This window comes from Fukomys damarensis, unplaced genomic scaffold (assembly GCF_012274545.1).
Source record: "Fukomys damarensis isolate Sample0158 unplaced genomic scaffold, DMR_v1.0_HiC HiC_scaffold_28, whole genome shotgun sequence".
NCBI lineage: Eukaryota > Metazoa > Chordata > Mammalia > Rodentia > Bathyergidae > Fukomys > Fukomys damarensis.
The window spans coordinates 36251265-36262619 of NW_022900940.1; the positions used below are offsets into that span (position 1 = coordinate 36251265).

General features: G+C 39.8%; 1 protein-coding gene across 1 annotated transcript in view; it reads right to left on the bottom strand.

Moving 5' to 3' along the window:
- The window catches only part of Galnt15 (polypeptide N-acetylgalactosaminyltransferase 15), a 192091-nt gene that overhangs the window by 91650 nt on the left and 89086 nt on the right, over window positions 1-11355 (bottom strand). The gene's annotated exons all lie outside the window — the stretch shown is intronic.

The window sequence follows — 11355 nt, forward strand, 5'->3', positions numbered from 1 at the left end:
TCTTTTTGGCAGTTCCTTTTTTTTTTTTTTTTTTTTTTTTTTTTTGGTACCGGGGATTGAACTCGAGTGCCACCAAACCGCTGAGCTAAATCCCCGGCCCATGGCAGTGCTTTGATCAGAAAATTCTCCCTGATGTTGTTCTGATTCCTTCTGTCTTCCACCCCTATTATTAACTGATCTGCTCCCCTCAAAATTAATATTTTGAAGTTCTAATTCCCAATGCTTCTGAATAGGACTGTGTTTGAGATTGGGTCTTTAAACCAGTAATTAATGTTAGAGGTCAGTGTGGTGAGCCCTGATCTAATTTGAATGTTGTCATTGTGAGGAGAGATTAGGACACAGGCACAGAGGGAATACCAGGTTAAGACATATAGAGGAGATGGCCATCACAAGTCAAGGAAAAAGGCCTCAGGAGAAACCAAACCGACCAACAACTTTTTAAAATCAGATTACTAGCCTTCAGAACAGTAAGAAAATAAATATCTGTTGTTTAAGCCATGCAAGCTGCCCTGGATAGGGCAGCCCTAAAAATCCAATATAGTCCCGTGAAAAAACCAGTCTAGTCCGTCTTTCCCATGGCGGACCTTTACATATTTCAGGACACCCATCATATCAGGTTGGCAAAGTCTTTTTTAAAAGCCCATCCCATAGCAAGTACCAAGTCAGCCCCTTTCCTCTCCTCAGATTTGTGTCCCTTCTGTCATCAAAGTAGCTCCTTGAAAGAGAAGGAGCTTTATTTGCTTGTATGCAAGTCTCCTTCCGAAGGCAGTAATAACAGTCTGCATCCTTGATGTTACAAGTATTAGTGATAATAGATCTCATATTGTTTGTTTTTTAGTTTTCATGTTTTAACATCATTTCTCCAATTCTTATAAACAAATACTATCCAAATAAGATTCTTTATTGCCCCCAAAAGTTGATATCTAGGATATTTATGTGTCTTTGAATAAAAATTTCCCTTTATTAATGATTTGTAGTATTTAATGCTGTAATTATGATGTTACTTCAGCAAGGTGTTGGCTTGCCCTTTAAAGACAGGATATATTCGTCAGCAGTCACCACATTGTGCTGCACAACTGCTATGGCTTGTGTTTAGATATCCCCCAAAGCCTCATGCAGATGAGATAGGACTTTCTTTTTCAGTGGTGGCTGAATCTGGAATGTGTGATGCTGGGGTTAAGGGCATTTGATTACTAAACCACTACACATGAGTGATTAGTTTGGCACTGCTCTGATCCCAGTAGTCTGAATAAGACAAAAGGGGAAGAAAGATGCTGTTAAACCCTCTTGCTGCTTTTACTGCTTCTGCAGCCATGACCTGATGCCCCCCACACACACAGACACACACACACACACACACACACACACACTGTTTGTTGCCTTTGCTACCTTGTATGTGCCATGTTATTTCTCCTCTGTGATGCCCGTCTGCCATCCACCCAACCTTGGAGCCAGCCAGTTGTGGACTGAAGCCTCTACAAACTGTAAACCAAATAAACTCTCTCCCCTCCAACTTTGGGTGTCAGGTATTTTGTATCAGCAATGAGAGAAAAGTAACTAAACAATAATTAATATGATTCATTATTGCTCCCAAAAGCTTTTTGACTTATGAGGATGCCTCGCAAACGCAAGGTCCTCAGTTTGATCCCTGGCACCAGAAAAAGAAAAAAAGATAAGAGTAAAAGAAAAAAAAGAATATAAAAATAACTCAAAAAATAAGATCCTAAATAAAAGATTCAATTATAAATAGGCAAACTAAATGAACAGACACTTTTTGAAAGAAGAACAAACAGGTACTTGAAAAAATGTTCCGCATCTTTGGCCATTAGAGAAATGCAAATCAAAACAACACTGAGATGCCATCTTACTCCAGAAAGAATGGCTACCGTCAAGAACCCAGAAAACAACAAATGCTGACAAGGTCATGGGGAAAAAGAAACTCTTCTACTTTGAGGTAGAAATGTAAACTAGTACAACTACTATGGAAATGAGTATGGAGAGTTCTTAAAAAATTAAAAGCAGATTTTCCATTTGATCCAACTGTACCTCTTCTGAGTATCCTCCTAAAAGAGTTAAAGAGATCATACTACAGAGATACATACACACCCACGTTTATAGCAGCACAAATCATAATAACTAAATCTTGTTAATGGCCTATATGTCCATCAATAGATGGATGGATAAAGAAGATGTGGTATATTACACAATGAAGTACGACTCAGTCATAAAGAATAAATTTGAGTTATCTGTCAGAAAAAGGATGTACCTTGAGCCCATTAATGCTAAGCTAGATAAACCAGACACAGAAGGTTAAATATTGCACGCTTTCTCCAACATGAGAAACTCAAAGTACAAATAACTTAAAGAGCAAAATGAAATACAAAGCATAGGATATAGGGAGATGGGAAAGGGATCTCGGGATGTGGGAGATGGGGAAATGGAGAAAGGATCAAGACATGGTATATATATATATGTACCAACTGTCTACGATAAAGGTATTTAACATGTATCACAAATATACACCAATAAAAGTTTTTAAAACAAAAAACAAAGATGAAGCAAAGAGGTTGTTCACCATTATGGGGGCACCTGGCACTATAGCTAAGCAGTTCTCAGCAGCTGGTCTCCGGGAACAACATTTCTATACTTGCTTCTTCTGCCTTCCCAGCAATTCCCTGACCTCCCTGATATCCTTATGAATTCCATTTAGATTCAAGCTAAGCTGAGTCAATTTCTGCTACCTGTGAGGAAATAACCCAACTACTGCATCAGGCCAAGCTATTGGGTGCCCTCAGTCTGGCTCTTGGTCTCCTCTAGCCAGACAGTAAGAACAAGCTTCGTGCGCGACACACTGTAGCCGCATGGAAATAACTTCTATCTCCGGGCTCACCAGAATGGCCCCCCATCTTTTCATGGTCTCAGCTTCTCTTCCCAGAATTCTCTCCCAATTCTCCTTCTACTTGAAAACATAATTAAGACTTAAACCTAAATATTACCTTTTCTGAGAAATCCTCTGACCACCTCATGCATTTGCTCCTTACTCTGCTGAGGAGAATTCTGGCAACATTCTGTTACAGGCTGAATTGTACCTCCCCGAAATTTCTGTGTTGAACCCTGAATCCCTAGTACCTTAGAACGTGACTGTATTTGGATACAGGGCCTGTGAAAAGGAGAGGTCATACAGGTAGGTCCTCATCCAACATAAACGGTGTCCTTCTAAAAAGAAATTAGAACGCAGACAAGAGACACTGTGTGCGCACGCGCGCGCGCACACGCACGCACGCACGCATGCGCACTGTAAAAAACCAGGTGAGAGGACACACCCAAAAGACGGCTTCTGCAAGCCAAGGAAAGACCTCAAGAGAAACCAAGCCTGTCGACACCTTGATTTTGGACTTTCAGCCTCCAGGACTGTAAAAGAATCCACTAAATTTCAGTCATTTAAGTCACCGGCCTGTGGAATTTTCTTATGATTACCCTAGGAAACTAATATACATTCCTACTAGACGATGCTGCCACCTCTAATCATTTGTCTCCCGACTGTTCCCTGTCTCCAAGAAGAGGTCAGATACCCTGAGCCAATCTGGCGCTAATGTCTGAGGAACAATGGGGGCATGAGTGCAAAGGGCCAAGGAAAGAAATGATGGGCAATTTCCCTCTTCCCAAATTTCTCCACGAAGATCTGATTTGGTCCCCAGTAGCAACGAGTTAAAGATCAGCAGAGAATAGTTCTGCAGAGACCCCACACAGCTTCATTAGATTCTTTGGCTTTGAGATGTCACCACCTTTGAGCCACGTGGACCCACACACTTGGGTGGGTTCCTTCAGTGACTTCAGCCCCACAGCTTTAACTGAGCTCAGCTTTAACTGCAGCCCGAGATCTGTTCCTGGAAAGATTTAGGCTAGTGATTCTTAAACTTTGGCAAACATCAAAATCAGCAGCAGGCTTATTAAAGCACAGATGGCAGGGCCACCCCCATAGTACCTCATTCAATAGGTCTGGAGTGAGATTTTACATTTCTAACAAGTTGCCAAGTGATGCTGGTACTGCCAGCCTAGAAACTAACCCTGGCAAAGGGCAGCTGGCATTTCAGGGAAGGTGACAGAAACCATTGCAATAACACTGAAGGAGATCCAGACAGAGATACAGGTGATAGGAATGTGTAATTAGGCCAAAGAGCTTGGCATGTGCACGATAAAGCTTGTCTGGTTACATAAGCAGGTGGGTTAGTGATGGAAATGGAAATGGATATGACTGAGTTCATTTCAGAGCCCAGACGCAGTGGGGCAAGGAATGGCCATCATTCCTTGAGAAGTGAGAAGATCTCAGCTCATCGTCAGATATGCAAACATTTCTGGAGCTTCTGTGGTTTATTAGGTGGAGCTGAGGCAGCAAGCTGTAATGGAAAGGAGCAGGATTTGCGGCCTGCCCTGTTGTTACCAAATGGTACTGTGGTCATTTAGCCTTAGACTGCAGCCTTAGCTACTTTGTTGTCAGGGATTCAGAAAGGTTGCAAGAAACAAGTGAGATATGGACAGACAGCACTTTGTAAGTTGTGAAGTTCTACAAAAGCATAAGGTATGGGCTCGTGTTTATGGGCTGTAGGAAGGAAGCCCATATGGTAGACTCACTTTGTCTACTAATCTTTCCAAATCCAAACAGGAGTTGTCTGCTCCTCTGTCTTCCTAGTTACCAGGCTAGCCTAAGCCACTCTTCTCCACAGATCACTCATTAACATCCTGTCTCTTTCCCCTCGAGTCAGTTTTTTCTAGGGAAGCGAAAGGGATTACTCAAAAATTTAATTAGGTTTTGTCATGCACAAACAATACTTTCTGGTAATTTCTTCTTTAAAATAAAATTTTAATTCTCTCTAAAAGCTTTGAAACTATGCATGATCATAGCAAGCCCATCTCCCCAGCTTCAGGTCGCACTGCTCCTAATCAGGCACCAGCCTCCGTTAGTTCCTGGATGCAACAAGGACCTGTGCTCCTGCCTTGTGACCTTTGTTTTTCTCTGCTCTGGAGAAGGGCTCTTTCCCTCTATTCTCTGGTTTATAGCTGCTCATTCTTTAGATATCAGTGGAGGCTTGCAGTGACCCCACAATCTCAACTAGATCATCCTTTCATTTTTCTCAGAGCACCCTGTTCACTTATTTTACAAGTTATGACTACTTTTTTTTTTGGTTTGTTTAGTGTCTGTCTTCTGACCAAACAGGGCCTGGAAACTGGGATCTGTTTCCTTCGTCTCTTGTATCATTTTGAGTATTTGGGACACAAGCAACAGAAATCAGACTGGCTAATTAAGAAAAAAGAAGTTTGGAAGGACATCTGCAGTTAACAGCCAGACCAAAGCATAGTGCTTGGAAACTGGCAGAAATAGGCCAGGCCAGAGACTGCTTTAAAAACCAGGAAGCTAAAATTACAGAAAATGATTTGGTTAAAAACAGCCTGACTGGGTGTGGAAATCCCCAAATCCCAATTTGTTTTCAGTCTCCTCATTAATCCGTTTTGATCAGAGTGAAAACAATGAAATGGCCTGGCTTGGATTATAGTAAGCACTCTTGGTTAGGGATGAGAGAGAAGCTTCATTAGGCCTGAGCCAAAAGGGAAGAAATAATTCCATGATCTAAAAGAAAAAGTCGGGGGGGGGGGTGAGGAATGTTTGCTAGGCGGCCGGAAACAAAGTATCCACTAGGTGCTCTCCTCCCCTCCTCCCCTCCCTCTTCCCCCTGCCCGTCTCTTCCCCTCCTCCTCCTCTCTGCTTCCTTGCCCTTCTTTCTTAGTAGTACATGTTTGTGATTCATAATAATTGCATTCATTGTGGAGAGTTGGTACATGCACATGACGTATCTTAATTCCTTCATGTTTGCTTTCCCTCTTAACTTGTCCCTGTATCTCTTGGTCCCCTTCTCATTTGCAAAAAGTATCTATCTCTGTTTCCTACCATTTATCTGCCATTTTTTTTTTTTTTTTGGTACCAAGGATCGAACTCAGTTCCTTGCACTTGCAAGATAGGTGGTGGCACCACTGAGCTAAATCCCTGGCCCCACTATTATTTATCTTCTATTTTGCTCATTATTTATATTTTGAGTTTCTCATATGAGGAACTATGTGATATTTAAACTTGTGTGTCAGATTTATTTTATTTAACATTATGATTTTAAGGCACATTCATACAAATGACCCAAATGTATCCTTCTTTCTGGCAGAGTAGTACTCTACTGTGTATAAATATCACATTTCTTTACCCATTCATCTGTTTATGAACATATAGGCTGCTTCCAAGATTTGGCTATTACAAATTATGCCACTATAAACATGAACATTTATGTATTACTGGAACGTGACGTCTTTAACTCAGAAAATACCTAGTAGGGGGATAATGGCATCATAATGGGTCACATGGAATTTCTGATTTTATTTTTTTGAGGACTCTCCATACTGATTTCCATGGTAGTTATGGTACCTTACATTTCCACTAACAGCATAGAAAGGTTTCTTTTAAACCACTGCTTCACTAGTATTTGTTGCTTTCTTGACAATAGCCATTCTTTCTGAAGTAAAATGGAATCTCAGGTTTTAATTTGCTTTTCTCTAATGGCCAGCAATGTTGAGCATTTTTCACATATGCATTATCTGTTTACACTTCTTCATGTCAGCTCCCATTTATAATTGGATCTTCTATTGGAGGGGTCTAATTTTTTTGAGTTCTTTATATATTCTAGGTATTAGTCCTTGTCCTAGGAATAGCTGGCAAAATTTTCCTATTCTGTAGGTTGTCTCTTCACTCTATTAGTTGTTTCCTTTGCTGTGTAGAAGCTTTTTTAATTTCATATGCTCCCATTTAATACTATTTTTTGTGCAACTTGTTGTGTTCAGAAAATCCTTGCCTGTGCCTTTTTTTAAATCTTCCAGCAGGTTAAGTGTTTCTGTTTTAATATTTAGATCTTTGAATCATTTTTATTTTAGTTTATTACATGGAAAGAGACATGGTTCTAGATTCAACCTTCTGCATGTGGATAGCCAGTTTTCACAGCTCCATTTGCTAGAGTCCGTCTTTTCTCCAGGATATGTTTTGGCCCCTTAGTCAAAGATAAGATAGCTGAATGTATCTGGAGTTGTTTCAGCATCCTATTTCATTCCACTGATCCACATGTCTGTTTCTGTGCCAGTACCATGCTGTTTCATTACTGTAGCTTTGTAATATAATTAGCTGGAATTGTGAAGGTTCCAATTGTGTTCTTGTTACCCAGGATTGCTTTTGCTATCCTGAGTCTCTTCAGTTCCATATAAATTTTAAGAGTGTTTTATCTGGTTCTGTGAAGAATTCTGTTGGTATTTTTATTGGAATTGCATTATATCCACATATCAGTTTTAGAAGTGTGGCCATTGTGACAAGTTTGGTTCAGACAAAGGGGTTATCTTTCCACCTGGTGTCTTCTTTGGTCTACTTTTTCAGAGTACTGCAGCTTTTGCTGTACAGGTCTTTTGCATCCTTGGTTAATTCCTAGATATTTAATTTTTCTTGATATTCATGTTAATGGTATTCTTTTCCTAATTTCTCAGTGGGTTCATTATTGGTGTATAGGGATGTGTTGATTTTTATGTGATTTTGTATCTTGCTTTGTCACTGAATCTGGTTATTAATTCTAGGGCTTTTTGATGGATTTTTTTGGATTTTTTTATATAAAGAATTGTATCATCTGTAAATAATGATAATGGACTTCCTCCCTTCTTATATGTATCCTTTTTATTTCTTTTTCCTACCTCATTTCTCTGGCTAATGTTGTGAGTACTATATTGAACTGGAGTGGTGATAGTGGATATTCTTGTCTTGCTCCTGATTTTGAGGGAAAGCTTTCAGCTTTTCCCCATTTAATATGATGTTAGCAGTAGGTTTGTCATAAATGGCTTTTATCAGATTGAGATAAGGTCCTTCTATACCTTTTTCTTCAGGGTTATCATGAATGAATGTCAGATTTTGTAAAAAAAAAAATCTGCATCCATTGATATGATCATATGGGTATTTTTCTTCTGTTTAAGTGGCATATTACCCTTATTGATTTGAATACATTGAATCATCCTTGCATTCCTGGGATGAAACCTACTTGGTCATGATGTATGGTTTTTTTTTTTTAATTTGTTGTATTCTATTTGCCAGTATTTCATTGAGGACTTTTGTGTTTATATTGACCTATAGTTTTCCTTTTCAATTGTGCCCTTCCTTGTCTCCTTTTGGAATCAGAGTAATACTAGCTTTCAGAAAGAGTTTGGAAGTGCTGCTTCCCTCTCAACTACATTAAAGAGTTTGAGGAGCATTGGTGTTGTATCCCCCCTGAAGATCTTGTAATGAATCCGTCAAGACTTGGGCTTTTCTTAATTGGTTGGTTTCTAATTACTGCCTCAATTTCAATACTTATTAGAGTGTTCAGAGTATTTATGTCTTCTTTCTTCAGTATTAGTAATGCATATGTGTCTAGGAATGTATCCATTTCTTCAAAATTCTCTTGTTTGTTGGTGCACAATTTTTCACAGTAGTTACTAATGATCTTCTAGATTTCAGTGCTGTTCATTGTGATCTCAGCTTTTTCATTTCTAATTGCATGGATGTACGCCTTTTCTTGCCTTCTTTTGGTAAGTGTAGCTAAGGGTTTGTCTGTTCTATTTATTCTTCAGCTCTTCAACTCACTAATTCTTTGTATTTTTTCAGTCTCAATTTCATTAATTTCCACTCTGGTCTTTATGATTTACCTTCTTGCACTAGGTTCGAGTTTGAATTGTTTTTATTTTTCTAGTATCTTGAGGTGCGTTGTTAAGTTATTTGTTCGAGCTCACTGTGTTTTCCTAACATGAGCATTCATGGCAAGAAACTTGCTCTTAGGACTGCTTTTATTGTGTCCCACAGACTTTGGCATTATTGCTTGATTCTAGAAATTGTTTAATTTCTTCCTTGATTTCTTCTGTGACTGATTGAGTGCTCAGTTGTGTATAATATCATGTCCAAGTGTTTGTAAAACTTCTGTAGCTTCTTTCGTGATTGATTTCTAGTTTAAATGCACTATGATCTGATAGTATACATGGGATAATTTTGATTCTTTTGTATTTACTTAAGCAGGCTTTATGTGATGTTATGTAGTCTGTTTTGGAGAAAGTTTTAGTGCTGCTGAGAAGACTGTGTATTCTGTTGTAACAGGGTTGAACACTCTATATATCTATTAAACCCACTTGTTTAAAGGTATGGCTCAGCTCTGATGTTTCTATGTTAATTTTTTTTAGTTTATTGCAATAGTCAGTTATTGAGGTCACCTACTATGATTGTGTTGGTGTTTATTTGGTTTCTTATGTACAGTAGAGTCTTTGTTTTATGAAGTTAAATGAACCAATATTTGGTGCATGTATATTTACAATTGTTAACTCTTCTCAGTGAATTGTTCCCTTAACTAATATATAGTGACCATCCTTGTCTTTTCTGATCCATTTTAGCCTGAAGTTTATTTTGAAAATAAAACTGCTACCCCTTTTCCCAAATGTGAAAAAATGGAAACAAAGTCTTTGTAAATAAGGAAGGGTGAAGGGGGTGAAGGGAGGGTGGGGGTATAAGGAAAAAACAAGAACCAAGATATAACATGTAAAGGTACAAGATCCCAATGATAAATGTAACTGTACTATTTGCTTTAACTGTACCAATAAACTTAATGGAAAAAAATTGCTACCCCTGCTTGTCTTGGGAGTCCTAGTGCATGGAATGCTATTTTCCATCCTTTGATTTTTAATCTATAAATTTGTTTTTGGTTAGATGAAATTCTTGAATGCTACAGGTGGCTGGGTTTTGTTTTTTGATTGTCCCTGTAGGTCTTTTAATTTGGTATTTGAGGCCATTTACACTGAGAGTTATTACTGAAAGGCACTGGCTTATTCCTGTCATTTCATTCTATTTCTGCTGTTTATGCCTTTATTTTTCCATTTTTTAAATATGTTGTTTGACATATTTATTCCATATGATTTTTTGGCTTTATTAGTTTAGCTGTTTCTAAGATATTCTTGAGTTTTTTGTTTTTGTGGAGTGTAGATTTGATTTTCGTGAATTTCTGAAGTTGTTCTTTATTGTAGAATGTCCCCATTTCTCCATCAATTTTGAATGATAGTTTTGCAGGATATGTTAGTCTGGGTTGGATGTTCATCTTCTTTTAGGGCTTAAAACACTTCACTGTAATTTCTCCTGGCCATTAAAGTTTATGTTGAAATGTCTAATGTAATCCTAATGGGCTTACTTTTGTACATTATTTTGTTGTTGTTGTTTTTCTCTGATACATTTGAAAATTCTGCCTTTGTGCTCGACTTCTAGAATTTTGACTGTGGTGTGAGAGAAATTCAAGCATGGCTGAGCCAACTGCACCACACCCACATCTCCTAGCAGGCTAGGGGATACTCAGAAGTTTGAGCATGCTCACTCTCATGCGCTGAGACTGGCTTAAGGCCAGCTGAAGGACATCCATTCCTCCTATTCGCTGCCTCCATCGCTCGCCCAAAAGATCAACCAATCATGTTATGCCCAGCATACAGTGTCCCGCCCCTTGCTCCTTGACTACATAAGTGATTGCTCTGCCTATTAATAATGGAAGAGTTCCAGAAACCTCCCTGAGTCTGCCTGGTGATCCAGCGCCTCACCCTCCCGATCGGAACTTCAGAACCAGAGTAACTGTACGACAACAGACAAACAAGTGGCGCCCAAACGTGGGGCTCGCCTATATCGGGTAAATATTGAAGTCAGGTGAGTGATCTCCACGGGAGGACGTGATGGGTCATCTTCCAATTCATGACAAGCCACCTCAGGTTACCTTACTGAAAGCCCTCTTAAGAACGCGGGGTATGAAGGTCTCCCGCGAAAAGCTCTTAGAATTTTGGGACTTGGTCCTTCAGGCCTCCCCATGGATGGAGTCAGCCGACGCGGACGACCAAGAGGTCTGGGAGCTTGCTGCGGGTAATGCGCAGGGAGCCGAAAAGCACAGTGAGGTTCGCCTCCCCCTGGACTTCTTTCCCATAACCTCAGCAATAATTCAGTGTTTGGACCCCCATGCAAGCAAAGCCTCAGAAGCGTGGGTCTGCAGGCCCCCTCTAATGACAAAAAAAGGAAAGAAAGACTCACTTCAGGGATGAAGCAAAGAGGGCAGCTCCTCCTCCCCGGGGCAAAACGGAGGCTGTTGTTCCCCACTTCCGCTTTCTTCTGTAGAGGCAGCCTCTGCCCCTCCAGTTGAAGATGAAGATTTTCCCCACCCCTCCCACCCACGTCATCGGAAAGTACGTCATCCCAAGGAGGCCGCCTCTTCCGGTCCATTATGGCGGCCCCCACCATGC